The 21,285-nt window shown below is 56.4% G+C and overlaps 1 protein-coding gene across 8 annotated transcripts in view; it reads left to right on the top strand.

Annotated features, from left to right (window-relative positions):
• LOC131275779 (uncharacterized) overlaps positions 1–21,285 on the top strand; it is a 134,559-nt gene that overhangs the window by 102,238 nt on the left and 11,036 nt on the right. For 2 of the 8 annotated variants that reach the window (XM_071211691.1, XM_071211687.1), the window contains exon 3: positions 10,908–12,529. The exons of 2 other annotated variants lie outside the window; for them this stretch is intronic. The gene's annotated coding sequence lies outside the window, so the exon portion shown is untranslated. Of the gene's footprint in view, positions 1–10,907; positions 12,530–18,668; positions 19,003–21,285 lie in introns of those variants that run through there. 4 more of the 8 variants (XM_071211692.1, XM_071211688.1, XM_071211686.1 and 1 more) reach the window with 3 other exon arrangements.

Genomic DNA, 21,285 nt, shown 5'->3' with positions numbered 1-21,285 from the left:
CCTGATCTTGAGGGAAAGTGTTCAGTGTTTCACCAGTTAGTATGGTGTTAGCTGTGGGATTTTCATATATGACCTTTCAAGTGTTTTTATCAAGAAGAGATGGTGGATTTTGTTCCATGTTTTTTTCTGCATCAGTTGAGATGATCCTAAGTTTATTGCCCCTTCATCCTGTTAATGTCTATTACATTAATTGCTTTTCCTACATTGAACCACCCTTATTTTCCAGGATAAATCCCATTTGATCATGGTATATAATCCTTTAATGTGCAGTTGGATTCGGCTTGCTAGTATTTGTTGAAGATTTTTGCATCCATATTCATTAGGGATATTGTCTGTGATTTTCTTTTCTTGTGGTACCTCTTTCTGGCTCTTTGGTATGAGGGTGGTGTTGGCCTCATGGAATGAGTAGTGTTCCCTCTTCTTCAGTTTTTTGGAAGCGATTGAGCAGGATTGGTGTTAATTCCTTGAAATATTTGGTAAAATTCACCAGTAAAGCTCTCTGGTCCTGGACTTTTCTTTGTTGAAAAGGTTTTTGATTACTCTATCAATCTCTTTTCGTTATTGGTCTGTTGAGCTCTTCTGTTTCTTCTTGACTTAGCATAGGTAGTCTACATGTTTTTAGGAATGTGTCCATTTCATCTATGTTATGTAATTTGTTTGGGTACAGTTGTTTATAATATACTCTTTTTTATTTTGTTTAAGATTTATTTAATTATTTATTTTCCCTGTTCCCCTCCTCCCACCCTGCTGTTTTTGCTATCTGTGTTGTCTTCTCTTCTCATTTTCTGTCCTCTAGGATTCACCAGGATTTGATCCTGGAGATTTCTGATATGGAGAGAGGTTCCCTGTCAGCTGTGCCACCTCAGGTCCTGGTATCTGCTGTGCTTCACCTTGACTCTCCCCTTGTCTCTCTTTTGATGCGTCTTCATCTTGCTGCGTGACTCACTTGCGCATGGCACTGGCTCACCACACGGCTACTCATGCGGCACTGACTCACCACGTGGGCACTCGTGTGGGTACTGGCTTGGCCCATGGGCATGCTTTCTCTTCCTTTTTGCCAGGAGGCCCCAGGAATTGAACCCAGGTCCTCCCGTATGGTAGGTGAAAGCTCTATCACTTGAATCACGTCTACTTCCCTATAATATTCTCTTAAAATTCTTTTCATTTCTGTGATATAATGTAATGTGTAGTAATGTGCCCCATTATATTTCTGATTTTAGTGATTGCATTCTCTCTTTCATACTTTTGTCATTCTGTCTAAAGGTCTGTTACTTTTATTGATCTGTTCAAAGAACCAACTTTTGGTTTCATTGATTTTCTCTATTGTTTTTTATTCTCTATTTCATTTATCGCTGCTGTAATCTTTGTTATTTCCTTCCTTCTGCTCACTTTAGGTTTAGTTAACTCTCCTTTTTCTAATTCTTCCAGGTGTGAGTTTAGGTCCTGATTTGAGATCTTTCTTCTTTTGTAAGCATTTAGAGCTATAAATCTCCCTCTAAGCACTGCCTTTGCTGCATCCCAAAACTTGTGGTATGTGTGTTTTCCCTTCCTTCCTTCCTTCCTTCCTTCTTTCCTTCCTTCCTTCCTCCCTCCCTCCCTCCCTCCCTTCTTTTCTTTCTTTTCTTTCTTTCTCTCGGAGGTACCATGGATTGAACCTGGGACCTTGTACATCTGAAGCAGGTGCTCAACCTACTCTTTGTATGTTTTCTTTTTCATTCATCTCAAGATATTTCCTAATTTCCCTTGTGATTTCTTCTTTGGCCCATTGACTGTTTAAGGGTATATTGTTTCGATGGAGTGTAGTTAATAGTACAATTACAAAAATTTTCTTTCATGAATTATAACAGATATACCACACTAATGCAAGGTGTTAATAGAGTGGTATATGGGGTATTTCATGCATGACATTTCTGTAAACCTACAACTTCTCTAATTTTTTTTTTAATATTTTATTTATTTCTCCCCACCCTCTCACTGTTTACATGTGCTGTGTCTGTTTGTTGTGTGCTGGTCTTTTTTTAGGAAGCAACAGGAACCAAACTCACGACCTCCCATGTGGTAGGGAGGCACCCAGTCACCTGTGTCACCTTCACTCCCTGCTTCGCGGCCTCTCTCAGTGTGCTTCCTCCCTGTATCTCTTGGTCGTGTCACTTCACTGCGTCATCTTGCTGCGCCAGCCTGCTGCACCAGCCTGTCTTCTTTAGGAGGCATCGGGAACCAAACCCAGACCTCCCGTGTGGTAGGCAGGAGCGCAGTCATCTGAGCCACATCTGCTTCCCCAACTTCTCTAATTTAAAGAAAGAAAAAAAAATAGAGATGATAGGGATGAGGGCAGTTGCTTCCAAAGCTGTGATCTCCTTGGGCTACTATAGCTTCACTGCCGGCTTCTGTTTCTTGTACAAGCAAAAGGCATTAAGGATAGGGATTGTTTACAAGATGGCACTTCCTTAATTACAACTCAGGAAATATGCTTTGAATATTTGTTATAATTGATCATGACACATTTCTGTAATTGGACTATTAATTAAAATCCATAGTTTAACTTCGGGTTCACTGTGTAGAATAGTTCCTTGGACTTTAAAAAAAAATTTATTGTTACCATATATATAATTCAGCACTTCCCCTTTTAATCATATTCAGATACATATTTCAATACTCTCAATTGCATTAACAGTGTTGTGCTGCCGTCACCCACCATTCATTACCAGAAAACATTTCCATCATTCCAAATAGGAGCCCTATACATTTGAAGCTTTAATTTCCCTTTCCCTATCCCCACCCCTTCCCCTGGTAACCTGTATTCTAGGTTCTCTTTGAGTTTGCTTTTCCTAATTGTTTCAAATTAGTGAGATTATACAATATTTGTCCTTTTATGTCTGGCTTATTTCACTTAACAGGAAGTCTTCAAAGTTGATGTCGCCTTTATCAGGACTTCATTCCTTTTTACAGCTGAATAATATCCCGTTGTACATATATACCACATTTTATTTATCCATTCATTGGTTGATGGGCTCTTGGGTTACTTCCATCTTTTGTCAATTGTGAGTAATGCCACTATGAACATTGGTGTGCGGATATCTATTTCAGTCCCTGCTTTCAGTTCTTTTGGGTATATCCCTAGTAGTGGGATTGCTGGGTCATATGGTAGTTCTATACTTAGATTTCTGAGGAACAACCAAGCTGTCTTCCACTGCGGCTGCACCATTTTATCTTGCCACCAGCAATGAATGAGTGTTTCTCTCCAGCACTTATTTTTTGTTTTGATTTGGTTTTTGCAACTATTCTAATGGGTGTGAAAGTTTTCATCTTTATGTTATTAATAGAAGCTTTCCTATGAGATCTTGAAATCATTAGTTGTCTGTGCATGATGAAAAGTAGGGACTGACAGCAGATTGGGGCCTCTGAATAGGTGTCAGGGGCTTGTCAGCACTGTCAAGGGCTCTAGGTGGGCTGTGCGTTGTACACCCTGGTGCTAGTATCTCTTGATCTTTCCTCTTGTCCTGGTCAAATTGCTTAGAGAGCACTCTGCCTCCTGCCTGGAGTGGGGAGGTCTGGCTGCCAGTATCTAATGGAGAAAAAAGGCTCGGCATCTTAGCGTTTAGCTTGTCCACGATCACTGAAACCCCCTGTTTGTCATCTAGCAATCACATTTTCCATTGGGCCATGTACCTCCATTCCAGACACCTTTTTTTCCATTTTATTGATACATTTTAATAAAGCATACAATTCATCCAAAGTATACAATCAGTGGTATTTGGTATAATCACTTGGCTGTATATTCATCACTCCAGTCATTATTAGAGCGTTTTCATTATTTCAAAAATAATAATCAACAAGAAAACTCTTCACCTCTCTCTGCTTCCGCTGCTGTAATTCCGGGGAATAAACCTCTAGGTTTCTGCAGAAGTGTGAGGTGCAGTCTCTCAGCACCGCGGATTGGGGGTGGAGGAGCCTAGAGATTCAGCTCGTCTCTCGCAGCTCCACCCCAGTGCCCTCAGGTGCCCTTCCAGAGGTACCTGGCGCTGTCAGTTCCTAAACTTTGGAAGGATGTTGTGGTGAAAGTTGGGTTGGTTCTCAGCTTTCCCCACTGCTGGCTTGTAATTGAGCTTTCTCAGATTTGCCTGCTAGTAATCAGTCTTATTTCCAATTCTTAAAATTCTGTTGCCTCTGTCTTTCCTTCTCTTCCCCGTGTGTATGTTTGTCTATTAATTATAATAACATACAAATCACGTTGGCCCGGGTCTGGTGGCTGACATTCCAGGCGTGTTTCTTTAGCCCCGGGGCTGCCGCAGGCCTGCGCAGGGCGGCGTGGGGGCGGGGGTCCGCGGCCTCGGGCTGGACGCTGCTGACTCCCAGGCCGGGCGCCTCACCACCAGCTTCCTGCTTGGTCCGCTGAGGCTGGACGGCGGGAGGGGCCCTCTCCCCCCAACCCTCCGCTCCTCCCCGCGGGCCCGTCGGGGCCCTGCCGGCCACTGCCCCAGGTGGACCTGAGGCCGAGCCTGCCCCGCCTTGGCGGCCACCACCTGTGGCGCTGCGGAATATTCCAGAAGCCCCCTCCCTGGTCTCCCTGCCTGCACTCCCGTCCTCCGGAGACCCCCTCTCTTCACTCAGCCAGAGGGACCCTTTAAAGCTCTGGGTCAGCCCGTGCCACTCCCCTGCGGGACCTTCCAAACCAGGGGTTCTTAACCCGGGGTTCACGGAAGGATTTCAGGGGGTCCCTGAGCTTGAGCTGAAATTTCAAAAAAAGCACGTTATTCTTGTGGGGACATGCTAGTGCACGTGTGATAAATATTGTTTTTTTTAAGATTTATTTTTTATTTATTTCTCTCCCCAGCGCCCCCACCCAGTTGTCTGCTCTCTGTGTCCATTTGCTGCGTGTTCTTCTGTGACTGCTTCTATCCTTATCAGTGGCACTGGGAATCTGTGTTTTGTTTTTTTTTAAAGATTTATTTATTATTTCTCTCCCCTTCTCCCCCCACCCTAGTTGTCTGTTCTCTGTGTCTGTTTGCTGTGTCTTCCTCTTTGTCCTCTTCTGTTGTTGTCAGCGGCACGGGAATGTGTGTTTCTTTTTGTTGCATCATCTTGCTGCGTCAGCTCTCCGTGTGTGCAGTGCCATTCTTGGGCAGGCTGCACATTGTTTTCTGCTGGGCGGCTCTCCTTACGGGGCGCACTCCTTGTGCATGGGGCTCCCCTACAAAGGGGACACCCCCGCGTGGCACGGCACTCCTTGCGCACATCAGCACTGCGCATGGGCCAGCTCCACACGGGTCAAAGAGGCCCGGGGTTTGAACCACAGACCTCCCATGTGGTAGACGGACGCCCTAACCACTGGGCCAAGTCCGCTTCCCTGTGATATATTTTTTAAATAATGCACAGTATAGTGTGGACTTAGAAAGGGGTCTGTGGTTTTCACCTGCTAGCGAAAGGGACCGTGAAACAAAAAAGGTTAAGCTCCCCTGTTCTCAAGGACCCCCATCGCTCTGAGAATAAATCCTAAAGACCTCCCTTGACCCTCAAGGCCCTTACTGTCTGGCCCCTGACCTCTTTCGCCCCTTCCTCCTCACTCACTCTTCCAGCCGCACTGGTCTCTTCCGTGTTCCTGAAACAGCACGAGCCCATGCTGCCTCGGGGCCTTTGCACTAGCCGTTCCCTCTGCCTGGAATATTCCCCCTCCCACCCCCACCTCCCCGCAGATGTCTGCAAAGCCTCTTCCCGCAAGTCCTTCAGATGTCTTCTCAAGGGTCACCCGAGTGTGAAGCCTTTCCTGACCCCACCTGTTTGAAATGACATGCCCCCGTATTCCACGCCCCCTGCCCTGCTTTATTTCCCCCTATAGTGTTCTTTGCTGTCTGATGCTTCATAGTTTTGCTTCTTTGTCCACAGGGACAGGGGTTTTTGGTCTGTTTTGTTCTGTTGTGTGTCCCATGCCCAGCACAGCACCTGGCACATAGTAGGCCCTCCAGCAATGTCTGTTGAGTGACCACATGAACAGTTCTGAGTTGTTGGCAGATAAGGACACTGAGGCCCCACGGGGTGTATGACAGCCCAAGGCCCTACAGCGGGCCTGAGATGGAGTCAGGAGAGGCGTGTCGGGCCATCGGCTCCTGGAGCTGGCACCCTGAAAACGGAGAGGATGACAAGGACGGGAGCCAGGCCCTGACCACGGGATCCCTGCGCCTCTCCCGGGCTGGCAGCCCCCTGGCCGGGCAGTTCTCTGGCCTCACGGGCTGCCCGCCTGCTGGGGCATTCCGGCTCCCACTCAGGCCCCGCTTTCTATTTTCAGCCTCCTAGTCCTGAGGACTGCATGTTCCTGGCAGGCGGCGTGGGGCAGGGGCTGAGCTGGGCATGGCTGTCACTCTGTCTGAGGCTTTGTGGTGGCGGGAGCTGGAGCTGGGCAGCCAGGGAACCCGAGGGCCAGATTCCCGGCGCCTTCCCCTGCTGGCTGCCGAGGCCCCTGGCCCAGCCCCGCTCTCTGCCTGACTGTCCCCTACCTGAGCTCTGGCACTCAGTGGTTCCCACCTGGATTGTGCCCCCTTGTTGGTCCCCAGGGTTTGGTTTCAGGGTCCATTTGAAACCAGGATCTGCCCTCTTCCAGCTGTGTGACTTGCACAAGTGACTTGACCTCTCTGACCCTCAGTTGCCTCATCTGGAAAATGAGGCAATAACCGTACTCCTCTCCCGGGATTGCTGTGAGAATTCAAAGTGATAAAATTGATGAAAGGGCCCTGGGCTGAGCTGGGGTCCCAGGAAGTGCCTGCTGATGCGTCTCCGGCCCCTTCCCCATCTCCTGCTGGTTCTAAACATAAAACCTGCACTGGCCCTTGGAGCAACGACAGTGAGGAGTGGAAGGAGCTCTCCCGCCGGCATCTCTCCCCCACTTGCCCACGTTTCTTTGTCTTCCTTGCGCTTGCCGTCCCCTGGCGCAGGCTGTATCCTCGTGTTGGTTGGCAGCTTGCCTGTCGCCCACTTTGGGGGACTGCTCCCCGAGGGCAGGCCCCTTGGTTTTGCTCGTTGCTGAGTTTCCAGCACCCAGCACGGTGCCTGGGGCTGCCCTGACCGCTAGGCCAGAGGTCTGGAACCAGAGCCAGAGGTTCTGGAGCCCCCCGATGCCTCCTCCTCCAGGGAGCCAGAAGGATTGTCTCTTGGTGATTCTGGGACTCCTGAGAAAGAACTGGGGGCACGCCCGCAGCTCCCCAAGGCCAGCGGGAAAGGAAACTGGGAGGAGAGCTGGGAGGGAAATTTGGGTGTCAAAACCAGAAAGAGGCCTCAAGCAGCCGGGCTCCTCCAGACTTCCGGCATGGCCGGGAGAGATGGAGACTTGGGGGCAGGCTCAGAGCCACCCCCCCACCCCAGCCCACCCCAGCCTGCTCCCGTGGAGTTTAGGAGGCCTCCCCTCGCTGCCTCCCGCTGCTGCCTCCCTCTCGGCCCCCCTCCACGCTGGAAGGCCCACGGGCCGCACGGGGCACGGTGCCTGGCTCTCCATAGGCGCTCAGTAACATGCTTGTTAAAGACTGATGGAGGGGAGTGGATGTGGCTCAGAGGTTGAGCGCCTGCTTCCCACATGTGAGGGCCTGGGTTTGGTTCCCAGCGCCTTCTAAAAACAAAATAACAGACAAGCAAACGAACAAGTCAGCTCAGGGGAACTGAGGTGGCTCAGTGGTTGAGCACTGGCTTCCCACATACAGGGTCCTGGGTTCAACCCCACCCCCGGTACCTAAAAAAAAAAGATGGAATAGCATAGGCCTGAGCTTATACCCCTCCCACAGAACCACCCTGGTGCCTCAATTGGGTCCTGGCTTTCACTGGGCCTCAGTTTCCCCTTGCCCAGGGAGGAGGCTCTCAAGGTTCTCCAGGGCTCCTTGGGCCAGGCCCTGCCTCGTCTCAGCTGGTCTCCCCAGCACCCCCCGGTCCCAGATGGGGACACTGAGTCCCAGAGAGGGAGAGTCTGACGTCACACAGCTGGTGTCCCCGAGCCAGGATTCTAACTAGGCCCATCCTGACCCCCGGGGAAGGGGGAAGTGGTGCTGACCAGCCCGGGGCTGGAGGGAGCGAGGGAGGGGCTGGAGAGGCCGCGCCGCCTCTGCTCCCATCTCGCTCTGCTGCTCTCTGCCTCATCTGTCCCCCTGTGTCCCTCTCTCTCTCTTTCTCATCCTCTTGTCTGTCTGACCATTTCCCTGACTTGGGGTCCGGGCTGGGGTGTGGGACATCTGGGCTTGAGCTGAGGTCTGGAGTGGGACCTGCAGCTGGCCCAGTGTGGGTCAGGGCCCCCGGGCAGTTGGGAGAACCCCAGGCCTGCTCTCGGAAGCCCCGGGTTCGAATCCTAGCTTTGCCGTGCTCCAGCCCCGTGGCTTTGGGCCCTTGGCCTCAGGTCCTGTAAAATGAGACCGTTTTATGAGTAGGATTTGATGGGGAATGGCATGAGGCCAGTGCCTGCGCGAAGCCCTGACGGCCACAGGAAGTGCCTGCCCCATAAGGAACTAATTGTAGCAGGGGAAGGAAGTGAGACTGGGACTCAGAATCCCGCCATTGGAATCATTTCATTTGCTCATTCATCAACCATTATTGAGCACCTGCTGTTTGCCAGGTATGCTGCTTTGCATTCACCAATCTGGGGGTCAGCAAACCACAGCCCATGGGCCAAATCCAGCCCACCGCTTGCCTTTCTGCTTTTGTAAATAAAGTTGTTTGGTTTTGTTTAAGATTTATTTATTTTTTATTTATTTCTTGCCCCTTCTCCACCACCCCTCCCCCCAGTTGTCTGCTCTCTGTGTGCATTCGCTGTGTGTTCTTCTGTGACCACTTCTATTATCAGCAGCATTGGGAATCTGTGTCTCTTTTTGTTGCATCATCTTGTTGTGTCAGCTCTCCGTGTGGGCGGCGCCATTCTTGGGCAGGCTGCACTTTCGCACTGGGCGGCTCTCCTTATGGGGCGCACTCCTTGCGCGTGGGGCTCCCCTACACGGGGGACACCCCTGCGTGGCACGGCACTCCTTGCGCACATCAGCACTGCACATGGGCCAGCTCCACACGGGTCAAGGAGGCCCGGGGTTTGAACCGTGGACCTCCCATGTGGTAGGCGGGCGCTCTATCCATTGGCCAAGTCCGATTCCCCAGCAAATAAAGTTTTTTTGGCATCTTGCATGCGCCTTGGTTTAGGCACCGTCTAGGGCTGCTTCCGTGCTGCAGGGGCAGAGGTGAGTTGCTGGGACTGAAATGGTTTCCTCCCTGGGAGGAAGGAGGCGTCAGCTCCCGTTTTTATGGATTAGGATGTGAGATCTTAGTCCGGGGACTGTCACAACGTGGGGTTCCATATAGGACCCCCCGCTCGTGTACACTCCGCCCTCCTCCTGCATGGGGAGCCGAGTGGGCAATTTGAACCCCAGGGTGCGAAGACTCCTATGGGAGGGCGAGGGAGGTCCTGAATTTGAATTCAACCCCTCCCTTGCTGGTGACCTTGGACGTGGGGTCCAGCACTTAATAGGTGCTCACTAAGTAGCTGCTGAACAAACAGTGAAAGGCCACACCCCTGCTGTGGGCCTTTCTTTCCGGCTCCCTCTAGGTTGTGAGGGAGATGTTTCACCAAGGGCTACCCGCGGGCCTTCCAGCGTGGAGGGGTGCGTGGAGGGGGCCGTGGAGGGGGCCGAGCGGGAGGCAGCAGCGGGAGAGGCCTCTGGGCTTGGGGTGGCTTCCTAAACTCCATGTGAGCAGGGTGGGGTGGGCTGGGGTGGGTGGGGGTTGGCTCTGAGGCTGCCCCCAAGTCTCCATCTCTCCTGGCCACACCTGAAGTCTGGAGGAGCCCGGCTGCTTGAGGCCTCTTCCTGGTTTTGACACCCAAATTTCCCTCCCAGCTCTCCTCCCAGTCTCCTTTCCCGCTGGCCTTGGGGAGCTGCGGGCGTGCCCCAGTTCTTTCTCAGGGGTCCCAGAATCGCCAAGAGACAATCCTTTGGCTCCCTGGAGGAGGAGGCATCGGGGGGCTCCAGAACCTCTGGCTCTGGTTCCAGGCCTCTGGCCTAGCGGTCAGGGCAGCCCCAGGGCTGCTGAGAGCAGAGGCACCTTCACTCCGATGGCCTGGCCCTGCCAGCTGGACCGTCACCAGAGCAGGGTCCCCAGGTTGACATTGTCCCTGCCTGGGGGCCCTCCCCTAACCCACAGGGACCTGGTGGCTCCTCCCCACTCTCCCCCAGCCCGCCCCCCAGCTCCCTGGCCCTCGGCTCCTCCCGCTGTCCCCCTCATGGTGCCCTCCCTCGAGGCACAGGTGTGTCGCCCTCAGGGCCTCTGCAGGTGCCAGCGGCTCTGCCTGGACCATCTACCATCTGTCCCTGGGTGGTCCCCTCGGAGCAGCCTTCTCTGACTTCCCCTTCCCCAGCTCAAATGTTCTCGGAACCTCCTTGGAGTGCCCCCCTCTATGCCCCGCATCCTGCCTCAGTTTTCCTTCAAGGGCTGGAAGAGACAGCCCAGGGAGGGCGTTCCCCAGAGCAGGAAACTGGGCCAAGGCCTGGGGGCGGGAAGGGCCAGAAACCCCCCTGGCTGGGGGAGGTGTGGGAGGTGGACAAGCTTCACGCGGCCTGACGTGCTCCCTGCGCTGCCATTCCCTGTCGGGGGGTCTTCGGGCAGGTGGCTTCCCCTCGCTGAGCCTGCAGCTGCTCTTCTGCAGCAGCTTGTTGGGAGGCTGGCTCTGCCCCAGCCCCACTGGCCGCCCAGCCGCTCCCGCCCCAGGGCCTTTGCACTCTCTGTTCCCTCTGCCAGGAGCCGCTTTGCTGGAGATGCTTTGCTTCAGGCTGCTGCTCAGCGGCACAGCTCAGTGGGGCCTCCTCGGACCCTGGCGCGCCCTTCCTTGCTTGGTCTCCGCAGCTCTTACCACTGCCTGACACATCATGACTTTTGCTTATCTGTCCACCTCTCTCCAGGCTGGCGTCTCCTGGATGTCTTGGTCACCACTTTGTCCCCACCGCCCAACACAATGCCTGGCACGAGAAGGACCTCAATCAAGATTTGGAGAATGAATGAAAGAAGTGTCCAGCACCGTGCTCCACCCACAGCAAGCCCTGGAGGCCCAGCGCGGCGGGACGGTGGAATTTCTAGCACCGCCTTAAATCTGACCCTCTCCGGCTGGATGTCCCTATTTTCCTCCCCGGCCCAGCTCCCTGCACCTTCTCACGCTGGCTCAGGGCGACCTCTTGGGGAGACGCAGGCCTACAGGGTCCCTACCACGGGCTCTACCTCCAGCTCCTCTCCTGGGGGCAGAGGCTTCTGGAAAGTGGACAGAGCAGGGCTTCGAAGCTCTGTTGGGTTAGACCCCCTGAGCTCCAGGGCCTGCCTTAGTCGTTGCCTGGCATGACTCCAATGCTGCATAAATGGAGAGAGTGACGCAGAGAGGGGCCGCCGTGTCTGAAGTCCAACCCCTGGGCCTCCTGGCTCTCTAGACCTCTGGCTCCTGTGTTGTCCCAGGATCAGGGCTGGGCCCTGGGGCCCGATTCCTGGATGGCAAGACTGAGTCCTGTTACAGATTTTGGGGCCACGGGGCAATCCCAGGCCTCCCACTTCCTGGCCTTGTGACCTGAGGCCTGTCCCTTGGGCCGCTCTGACCCTCAGTTTCCTCCTCTTCTGTAGAATGGCATTCCAATGGCGCCCGCCTTTTGGGGGTTTTCATGAGGACAAGAGCAGCCGTCCACGGCATGGAGGGTCTCAGGGCCTCCCTCTGGGGCCGGGTCTTCGGGCTCCCGAAACCCCGGGGTCTCAGCACCCCCAGCTTGGCACCGCTGCCTCGTCCCCGAGAGCAGTTTCCACGGTCGGTCCTGGGCGGCGGCGGCTGCTTGCCTTTTCCCTCCTCCGCTCTTCATCCTGGCCTCACTTCTCCAGAACCAGCTTGTTTTTGTTTTCTGTTTTGACGGCTCCATAAGTGAGTCATGGGCCTGATCTGATTTAATTTCCTCGTTACTCACGAGACCACAAAACCGAAACAGGACGGGGCCTTCCAGGCGGCCCACTGCCGGGCCTCCCAGGCGCCGCCCTGGGCTCGGGGGCTCGGGCAGGCTCCTGGGTCCCGGAGGTGTGCGGTGGGGCCGGTGGAGTTTCTGGGGGGATGTGCTCAGGGCCCTGCCCTGGGCCGCTGCTCTGGGTCTACACCGACTTGCTGTGTGACCTTGGACAAATTGCTGAAGCTCTCTGGATTTCTGATCCCTGCCAGTGTCACCTGACTCCCATCCAGAACCTCAGGGAGGACCCAAATGGACTAAGGATTCAGGGCAGGCTTTTGAAGCCCGTGACATCCAAGCCGAGTCCGAAGGGCACACATGGAGGAGCCAAAGAGGGGGTGGGCGAGGGGGACGCACTTCCGGCGCGGTGGCACCTGGTGCCAGGCCAGGGATGAGAAGAACATCTCGCTGGAGAGGCGAGAGTGGCTCGGGCTGGCCACATAGCCAGGGCCCGGGGAAGGACCCTGGGCCGGCAGGGCTCTGGAGCCTGGCCGAGGCGTTCGGATTTCCTTCTGAAGGTGACAGGGAGCTTCATTCTGAGAGCGGCAGGGACAGTGTCACTCAGGCTGCTGTGGGAAGCTGGAGGTCAGGGCGAGGGAGTATCACTGCAGAGAGGCCAGGGAGGCGGCGGCGGCGGGCACTGGGCGAGACGTGATGGGAAGGACGGGGCGCAGTGGGGGGTGGATAAGAGGCAGAGGCAAGGAGGGGCAGGGGCGTTGAGGAAGATGGCTGCCAGGCCCGGGTGACCAGGTGGGCTGCACGGGGGCTGTTAAGGATGAAGCTCAGGCTTCTGTCATTGGTCATGAGGTTTACGGGGAAATTGGGGCAGAGGAGCAGTTTGTGGGGGGCTGGGGGAAGTGGTGGAGTGGGATCCTGGGGGCCATCCAGGGGGAGGTGTCTGGGAAGCTCGTGGACCTGAGGTTGAGAAGATGAAATGCCAGGGCTGAGCTAACAAAGTGGGTGGGCTGGGGGGACCCTGGGAAGGTGGAGATGCCCAGGGAGTGAGTGGAATATTCATTCAACAAACACTGCAGTCGCGCCTGAGATGGGTCTTACCTCTTTAGGTCTGAGTCCCCAGCGCGTGGCCTAGAGCCCAGTTAAATGGACCGGAAGGGAGCTCTGCGGGAGGCCCGGCAGCCTTGAGGATGGGCTGGGTTCTAGCGGGAGAGAGGGGCCGAGGCCCGAGGTCCAGCTGCCTCGGGGGCTTGTGGGGCGAGGGCATTTCCCGCACTGAGCGCAGGTTTGCTCATCCCAAGCAGGGTCCTGAGGCGACCTGGTCAAGATTCAAAGTGGCGTTTATGGAAGCCCGTGGCCTGGGGCCTGGGGTGACGGGAAAGGGTGAGAACGGGCTGCTGAGGGCGGGGCTTTGGGGGCGACCCGGGGCGCCGAGGGTCACCCACTTGTGACGCTGCAGGAACCTGGGAGGGGAGAGGAGAATTTGGACCTGCCTGCAAATGCAAGCTCTGCTGTGTCCTTGCAGGAGGGAAGATCCCCAGAGGCAGTGGGGGGGAGAGGGCCGGGAGGGGCTCAGCCCCAGGCCGGGAGGGGCACCCCCCGCAAGAACCTTCCCCACAGGCCCGGCTGCTGGGTCCTGGCCCCGTCCCGGCCAGCAGATCCTGACTTGGGACCCGGCTGGGCTGTCCTCAACAGAGGCTGGGAATTGGCTGAACCTGGCGCTCTGGCGGGTTTTGTACAGCCTGCAACGAGTTTTAAAATGAATGGAGCCAGTATTTAAAAATCTGAAGACATTACATAGACATCTGTGTTCCCCGTTCCCCTTGAAACCCCAAGATCTTGCTGTGCTGGGCCCCCATTCCCCAGGGCCTCACTCAGCTAGAGCTGAGGAGCAGCTGCTGTTCAGGCAGGGCAGGTGCCCCAGACCCCACCACTCCCTCCTGTCTCTCTGAACCTGAGCCCAAGGAATAAGAACTATGTATCTTCTTGCCCGGCCATCTTCACTCTTTTAAAATTCCTGCCTGGCTCCCGGGGCGGGGGTGGGGCTGCGTGTTCCACCCCGAGCCCCAGCCTGTCTCTTTCCTCCCGGACTACCAAGACCTGGAGCCTGGTTCCAGCCCTGGGCCTGGCCCTTCCCTGCCACCTCTGCTCAGTGTGGGCTCCTCAGGGTCACCTCTGGCCTCCCCCCACCCCGCAGGCCCAGCACCATGCTTGGGGGGTGGGGGATGGCCCGAGGGAGACAGCCCCGCATCTGCTCCCAGATGGGGCAGCTGGGCCGAGCGGCGCTCCCAGCGGCTCATCCCCGGGGCACGCGGGGCAAGGCGCTGCCCTGGCGCAGGCTGGAACGGGGTGTGTGTCGAGGCCTGCTAGTCTCGAAATCACAAAAATGGCTTTCCTGGGCTGCAAACACACTGACTGGAGAGAAGAAAAGAGGAGAGAGAGAGAAACGATGCTCTAGCAGGAAGTACCCCAGGTAGAAAGGCAAAAAGACCCGAATTCACACCCTTTGTTGCTGTGTGGCCTTGGGCAAGTCACCTCACCCCTCTGAGCCTGAGTTTCCTCCAGCTTCAGATGGAGCCAGGTGGGCACCCCAGTGCACAGTCTCCTGGGCAGAGTCTGGTGGAATGCGGCTGATGTGGAGACCAGACCCCAGAGGCTGAAAGCCAGAGGAAAAGCCACAGCCATTGGGGCCAGGCTCACCTGCTACTTGTGCCGGTGAGGCCCCGGGCGGGTCACTTCTCCATCTGGCCCTGGAACAAAGGTCATTCTAAGGGGAGAGGGGAGGAGGGCAACTACTTCAAGTTTTTCTAAGAGAAAAGAATTTACTCACTCAACAAGTATTTATTACGCACTTCCCGTGTCAGGCGCGGGGGACACGGCGGGACTCGGGGCAGCCAAAGATCTCTGTCCCCACGAAGTTTGCACTTTTGTGGGCAAGGAGGCAAGAAACGAAGAAGTGAAGGAGCATGTTACAGCTGAAGGGTTCAGTGGCTGCAGGCGGGAGCAGGGGAGCCGGGGAGGGGTGCGGATTCAAGCGGGAGCTGGGGGCGGCCTCCCTGCGCAGGTGACAGCTGAGCAGAGCTCAGGAGGAGGAGGCAGCCGTGGGCGGCCGAGAGCGCTCCGGGCAGCAGGAACAGCAGGTGCAAAGGCCCTGAGGTGGAGGGGCGGCTGGTGTCTTGGAGGAAGAGCACAGGCCCGGGTGGCCGGAGGGGGTGAGCGAGGGGGACAGAGGGGCCAGGTGAGGGCGGAGGGCGATGGACAGGTGAGGGCTCTAGTTCTGCGGGAGGTGGGAGCCATGGAGGGTTATGTGCTGAGGATGGGTAGGATCTGACTTGGGCTTCCCTGGGGTCCCTCTGGCTGCCAGTGGATACTGCGCTGTGGAGGCCAGGATGGCAGTGGAGGGCACGGAGGGGCGGCGGCCGCAGTAGTTGACCCTCTGTTTAGGGACCACATTCCTTCCCCCCTTTAAAGCCTCCCTGGGACAAGTCCTCAGCATGACTTCAAGGCCCTGATCACTGGCGCTCACCTCCTGCCCCCCAGCCTCAGCCCCTCCCCCAGCCTGTGTCTGCTCCCCCCACTGCTCCGTGCGCTGCCCCTCCTTCCACCTTCCTGTCCTTCCTTTTTTGTGACCCAGCTCACGTGTCGCTTAGCCTGGATCTTGGAGTTGGGAGAGTGAAAGGGAGACAGAAAAGCCTGACCCAGGAGGCTGTAGCCTACACGTGCCTGCTGTGTGACCTTGGGCAGGTCCCAGGCCCTCTCTGGGCCCTGGCTTTTCTGCGCTGTAGAATGGGGAGGACCGTGAGCCTCCTCTCAGGTGGCTCGGGCAGTGGCAGCTGCAACCCGAAGGCTCTCGTGCCTGCAGAGGTGATGCTCTCCGGGCGTGAGCTGAAGCCGGGGGCGGCTCATGGCTGGGGGGCCCCCAGCAGCCCCCGCCTCTCCTCTCAGACCTTCTGGAGTTACCCCAGAACCTGCGGGGTGTCCAGCCCCGGCTCTGCGCCTGGCCGGGGACAGAGGCGGTGAGTGCAGGGCTGAGTGTGGGCTTCAGAGCCAGGCGGCCTGGGTTCAAATTCCAGCGCCGCCATTCACTCATCCCTGGAGCCCGCAAATTACTTACCCCCGTGGGGCCTCCCTTTCCCCATCGGTGACATGGGGAGAAGAGCAGTATTCACCTCTTGGGCAGTAATACCCTCAGTGCCTGGAATAACTGGCTTATCAGAGCAGCCGCTCTTACCAGTTCTACTTTCTGTCTGGGAGGTGGAGTGATCGTTTTGCCACGCTCACAGAGTTGCTGCGAGGATTGAGTGAGTCTGACTCGGGTAAGCAGTGACTGGTACAGAGTACATACACACAGATTTGTTTTCAATATTTCAAGAGGCAGAATTTATTTAATCGAAGACTGATTTATAAACAGTCCCTATGAAATCATGTGTCCCTCTTGTCAAACAAATGCCCAGGTAGCCCATGTGACTTCATGCAACTTAACAAAGACAAGGTGAGGAAGAAAATTCCTGACCTCAGGGCAATCCCTGCACCTCTACAGGGCAATGAAAACTGTATTTCCTGCTAATGATCTATGTGGTCATTATTAACCCTTCAAGTAATTAAGATTTTGCGGCTGGGTGACTTTGGTCAAGTCCCTTCTCTTCTCAGACCCTCGGTCTCTTCTTCTCTAAGATGGATGTAATAATTTTCTCCCTTGCTCTGTTTAGCTCAGAAGATCACGGTTTGGCTTCAACCCATCGAGGCTCCCTTTTATTAAGTGCCTCCTGGAAGGAAAGAAACATGTACACATCTGGCCGCTCTCCTCCCTGCTGGGAGGGGGGGCGGTGCTGCGTGTTTCTCAGGAGAGGACTGTGATGCTGGGGAGCTGGCTGGGGGTGCGGGGCCCAGAGAGGGAAGGAAGTGGGGGCCTGGGCAGGCTGGGCTGACGCAGCTGTGTTGTCAGGAGCAAGCCCCCGGCAGCTGGCCCAGCGCGCAGAGAAGGGAGCGCTCCCGCCGCCCTGGCCTGGCGCCTCCTGCCACCCCCTTAACCCTTCCCGGGCTCCCTTTCCCAGACAGCCAGCCCCCCGGCCCGGCCTTGCCCGCGAGATTCCCAGATTTCACGAGCGGGGCTGGCACTGAATCGTGTGCAGTGAGTGCAGGGGGAGAAACTCCCTGCCGCCTGGGACGAGGCAGCGCCGCCTGCCCTCCCGCCCGACGCCCGGGTGGCTGCCAGGGTGCGGGGCCGGGGTCCGCCTGCAGCACGTGCCGCTGGGGTGCTGTGCCCGGAATCGGAGAGCAGGATCGTCACTGGAGGGCTGGCGTCGGGGAGGGTTTGGGGGCCGGCGTGGCCTCAGGTTCAAGTCGGTCCACCTCTCTGGAAATGGGGTTCGTGGCAGGCCCGACCTCGCGGGGCCACTGCAGGGGTGGCCGGAGGACGCGTGTGCATGGGGCGCGGCCCACATATTTACAGCACGCATAATATTACAAAATTACTTAGCTCTCCACTGATATTGAATTCATAGAAATGGAAAAATTAATAGAAAAACATGTATCTAGATATTTATATAGAGTACTCATACCTATGTATATATTGAGATTTAGGCATTGCACACATACACATGTACCTAGAGTTATGCCTTTGCATCTATCTATATCTCCCTCTTTCCATTGAATCACAAAAAAATTATCTTTCAAATTGAATATCTGAGAGTATAATATAGTAAGAGTATGTATGTAGCGGCACACAGCTGGGGGGAGGCTCCTGGCGCCCACAGACCCCGGGGAGCCACCCAGACCTTGAACCTCCACCCTCATGGTTCAAGCTATTGTCTTTTAAAAATGTCTCCATTCAACAAGCTTTTATTGGGCACCAGGGACTCTGGGCGCCCCGTGGAGTCCGGGGGACCGGACAGTGAACACAACAGAAAACAGCTCTGCCCTGGTGGAGGCCTCCTTCTTGGGGGAGTGGAAATCCGAGATGACGTCAGGGAGGGGTCAGGGCTCCAAGGAGATAAAGCAGGGGTGGGGGCGTTAGGGGGGAGCTGGCAGGGCCAGGTGGAGCTGGGGGGAGCCCTCCCTGGGACCCCCGCCTTCTGCTCTCCACAGCTCAGGGTGTCGGCATTGGCTTCCCAGAACCCCAGGGCTCTTACCTGTGCATGGGTGACGGGAGGAGGCCGGAGCTCTGGCCGCAGCAGTCACCCCACTCTGAGGCTGACCGCTGGGAGAGATTCAGGGGGCCCTGGGGACCAGGTGCATGTCCATAGCTGGCTCATGAGCTTGGACGTGGGGCGGCGGTGGGGGGTGGGCAAGAAGGTCAAGGTCCAGAGGCCGTGAGAGAGGGAAATAGGGAGGGGTGGGCTGCCGGGGGGCCTGGGCCAGGAGAGGTGGAGACTGGTTCTGGGGTCCAAAGGAGAGGGGTAACAGGAGGCCTGATCGACACCCTCACACGCGGTGTGAAACTATGTATGCATTTCTGGACAAGTCCTCCACTGGTTCCTGTGGGACACAGAGGCCGGGCTGGCAGACAATGTGGGTGGCAGTGGCCTGACATGTCACACTGAGGTGGCTAGAAGAGGAGCTGGTCAGATGGCCCCATGTCCGCACAGGTGGGCTAGAAGTAAGGTTCTCGTGCCTGTTGTACAGACAAAGAAATGGAGATCCTGAGTATCGAGGGGTGGGGCCAGGCCCAGCAGAGTGGGACTCGAACCCAGGCCCAGTTACCTTGTGACAGCCACATTTTTGGCTCCCCTGAGTTGGTTTTTTTTTTTTTTTTTTTTTTAAGATTTATTTCTCTCCCCTTCCCCACCGCCCCAGTTGTCTGTTCTCTGTGTCTATTTGCTGCGTCTTCCTCGTCCGCTTTTGTTGTCAGTGGCACCGGAATCTGTGTTTCTTTTTGTTGCATCATCTTGTGTCAGCTCTCCCTGTGTGCGGCACCATTCCTGGGCAGGCTGCACTTTCTTTCGCGCTGGGCAGCTCTCTTTATGGGGCACACTCCTTGCACGTGGGGCTCCCCTGTGCGGGGGACACGGCACTCCTTGCGTGCATCAGCACTGCGCGTGGGCCAGCTCCACACGGGTCAAGGAGGCCCGGGGTTTGAACCGCGGACCTCCCATGTGGTAGACGGACGCCCTAACCCCTGGGCCAAGCCCACCCCCTGGTTTTCGCATTTATTTGTTTTGTTTTTAGGAGGCACCGGGGACCAAACCAGGGCGCTCAATCCCTGGAGCCATGTCTGCCCCCCCTGAACTATCTTTTAAATCCGTACCCCAAAAGAAGCGTTGCCTTCTTATAGGATCCCTCTGACTGCTCTGGGGAGGACAGGTGTGGGGGGTGGGGAGCGAGGGTGGAGACGAGATCAGGGGGGAGGCCCCTGTGCCCGTCCAGGAGCCAGATGGCAGGGGGTGACCTGGTCAGAGCGGTGGCCGCGGGGGGGCTGGGAAGTGGTGGGGTCCCAGTGTGTTTTGAAGGTGCAGCCGACAGGATGACCTGATGACGGATGAGGCGTCGGGGGTGGGGAGGGGTCAGGACGACTCCAGGCTCCTGCTCCCAGCACCCGGGAGGCCGGTGGGGCCCCGTTCTGAAATGGGGGTGTGGAGGGCAGAGCGGGGCTGGGGCACATCCTGAGTTCAGCTCTGGACCCGCTGCGCTGAGGCGCCTGGGAGGCAGGGGAACAGGACAGCCGCCCCCTGCCGCCTCCTCACTGCCTCTACCTGGTCCCAACGCCGGTACCCGTTCCTGGACGGTTGCGACAGCCACCCCATGGTCCTCCCACCTCTGCAGTTCCTCTCCTGTCCTTCTCCCCTGCCGCGGTCATCTTCAGAAAGTACAACTCTCTAGGCCCTAGGGGTCTTTGCTTTACTGTAAACCCATCGGTGGCTCCCCACTGCACCTGAGCAAAGTGCAAACGCCTCCCCCGGGTCACCCCATCTGCCTGCGCTCCCAGTGAAGCCTCGGGCCCAGGCGGGCAAACCAAGCGGGCGGCCCTGGCTCTCGAGCGCCCAGCCCCTGCCCGCCTCCCTGCCCTCGCTCACGCCCTTCCCGCCAGCGGGGCTGTCCTTCCTCCCCGCACTTCAGGGATGCGGCTAAAGGCCCCTCGGCCCCGGAGCCTGGTCTCTACAGCCTGTGGCCTCCTGTTTGTTTCCTTCTCCCAGGGCACCTTGCGCAGCGCTTTGAATTCCGCTTCCACTTACTTCTACCTTCCCCTCCTCCCAGAGGGGGAAAGGCGCCAGGCTCGCCGTGGTTCCCTGTCGGGTTTGGTGGGTGAGCCGCTGAAGCGGCTGCACTGGCAGTCGCCTGGGTCCCCGGGCCCCAGTCCCCCTTCTCCTGGAGACCACACTCCAGTTTCACCCCTGGGAGGCAGCTAGCCCCTTGGTCCATGTGGGTCAGGGGGCCTGACTCCACCCCCAGGCTGGACCTCTGACCTGGGGCTGGCCACTCAGAACATTCCAGGCCCTGGCTACATTGACGAGTCTGATCAGAGCCAGTGGAATTCAATTCTGAGTTTTGGCGGGAAGAGGGAGATGTTGTAGCCCTGGGGCGGCTGAGCTCCGATGTCGGCCAGGAGCAGCCATGGCCCCTTTGTCCCCGTGAGAAGAGTGGCGGCCTGAGGATGCAGCCAACACGGGGCAAAGCAGAGCCCAGAGACGGAGATAGCTCAAGGCCTAAAAACACGACTGGAGCCCCTGGATTCAGCCGTGCCTGAAACCAACAGCCTTGAACTTCTCAGTTATACAAGGCAACAAGCTTTCTCTCTTGCTCTGTCTTTTTAAAAGCTAGTTCCCATTGGGGTTCCATTGCTTGCAGCCACAAGAAGTCCTAACAAATACGTAAGCTTTCTCCTGACTCCTTGCCATCTATTGCCCATTTCAGGCCCCCGTGGCCCCATGTGAAATCCCTGTGTGAAGACCTGCATTGAATATCCAGTGCTGGGGAAAGCGTTACCTGCTCCACAGAACTGGGGTGTTTATTCTTTTCTGATTTGTGGAGGATACAGGGAACGATCACTAGTTCTAGCTGCCTTGAGATCCTTCTGGAACAAGGCAGGGGTCAAACACAATGGCCTCAGGATGGGAAGTGTGCTCCAGCCCCCGCAGGGCTCAGCTGCTCAGCACCGTCCTGGGCGCGCCAGGCACGCTCCTCGGCCATGCTCCCTTCAACAGCGGTAGACGGGACTTCTCACCCTGCCCGTAGGAGCATTCCAGGCTGGGTAAGGCCACCCGCTAGACGCCATAGCTCCATCTTCCCCAGCCGTGACGACCAAAAGTATCTCCAGACATTGCCCGATGTCCCCTGCTGAGAAGCTCAGGCGTTAGTGAAGTGCTTTGCACAGGGCCGGACCCCTCACGAGTGCTCAATAAAGACGAGCTTCGAGCGT

Source organism: Dasypus novemcinctus, chromosome 24 (genome assembly GCF_030445035.2).
Source record: "Dasypus novemcinctus isolate mDasNov1 chromosome 24, mDasNov1.1.hap2, whole genome shotgun sequence".
Lineage (NCBI taxonomy): Eukaryota > Metazoa > Chordata > Mammalia > Cingulata > Dasypodidae > Dasypus > Dasypus novemcinctus.
Note: the sequence above shows the minus strand (reverse complement) of the source record. Positions and strands in the feature narration are given on the sequence as shown.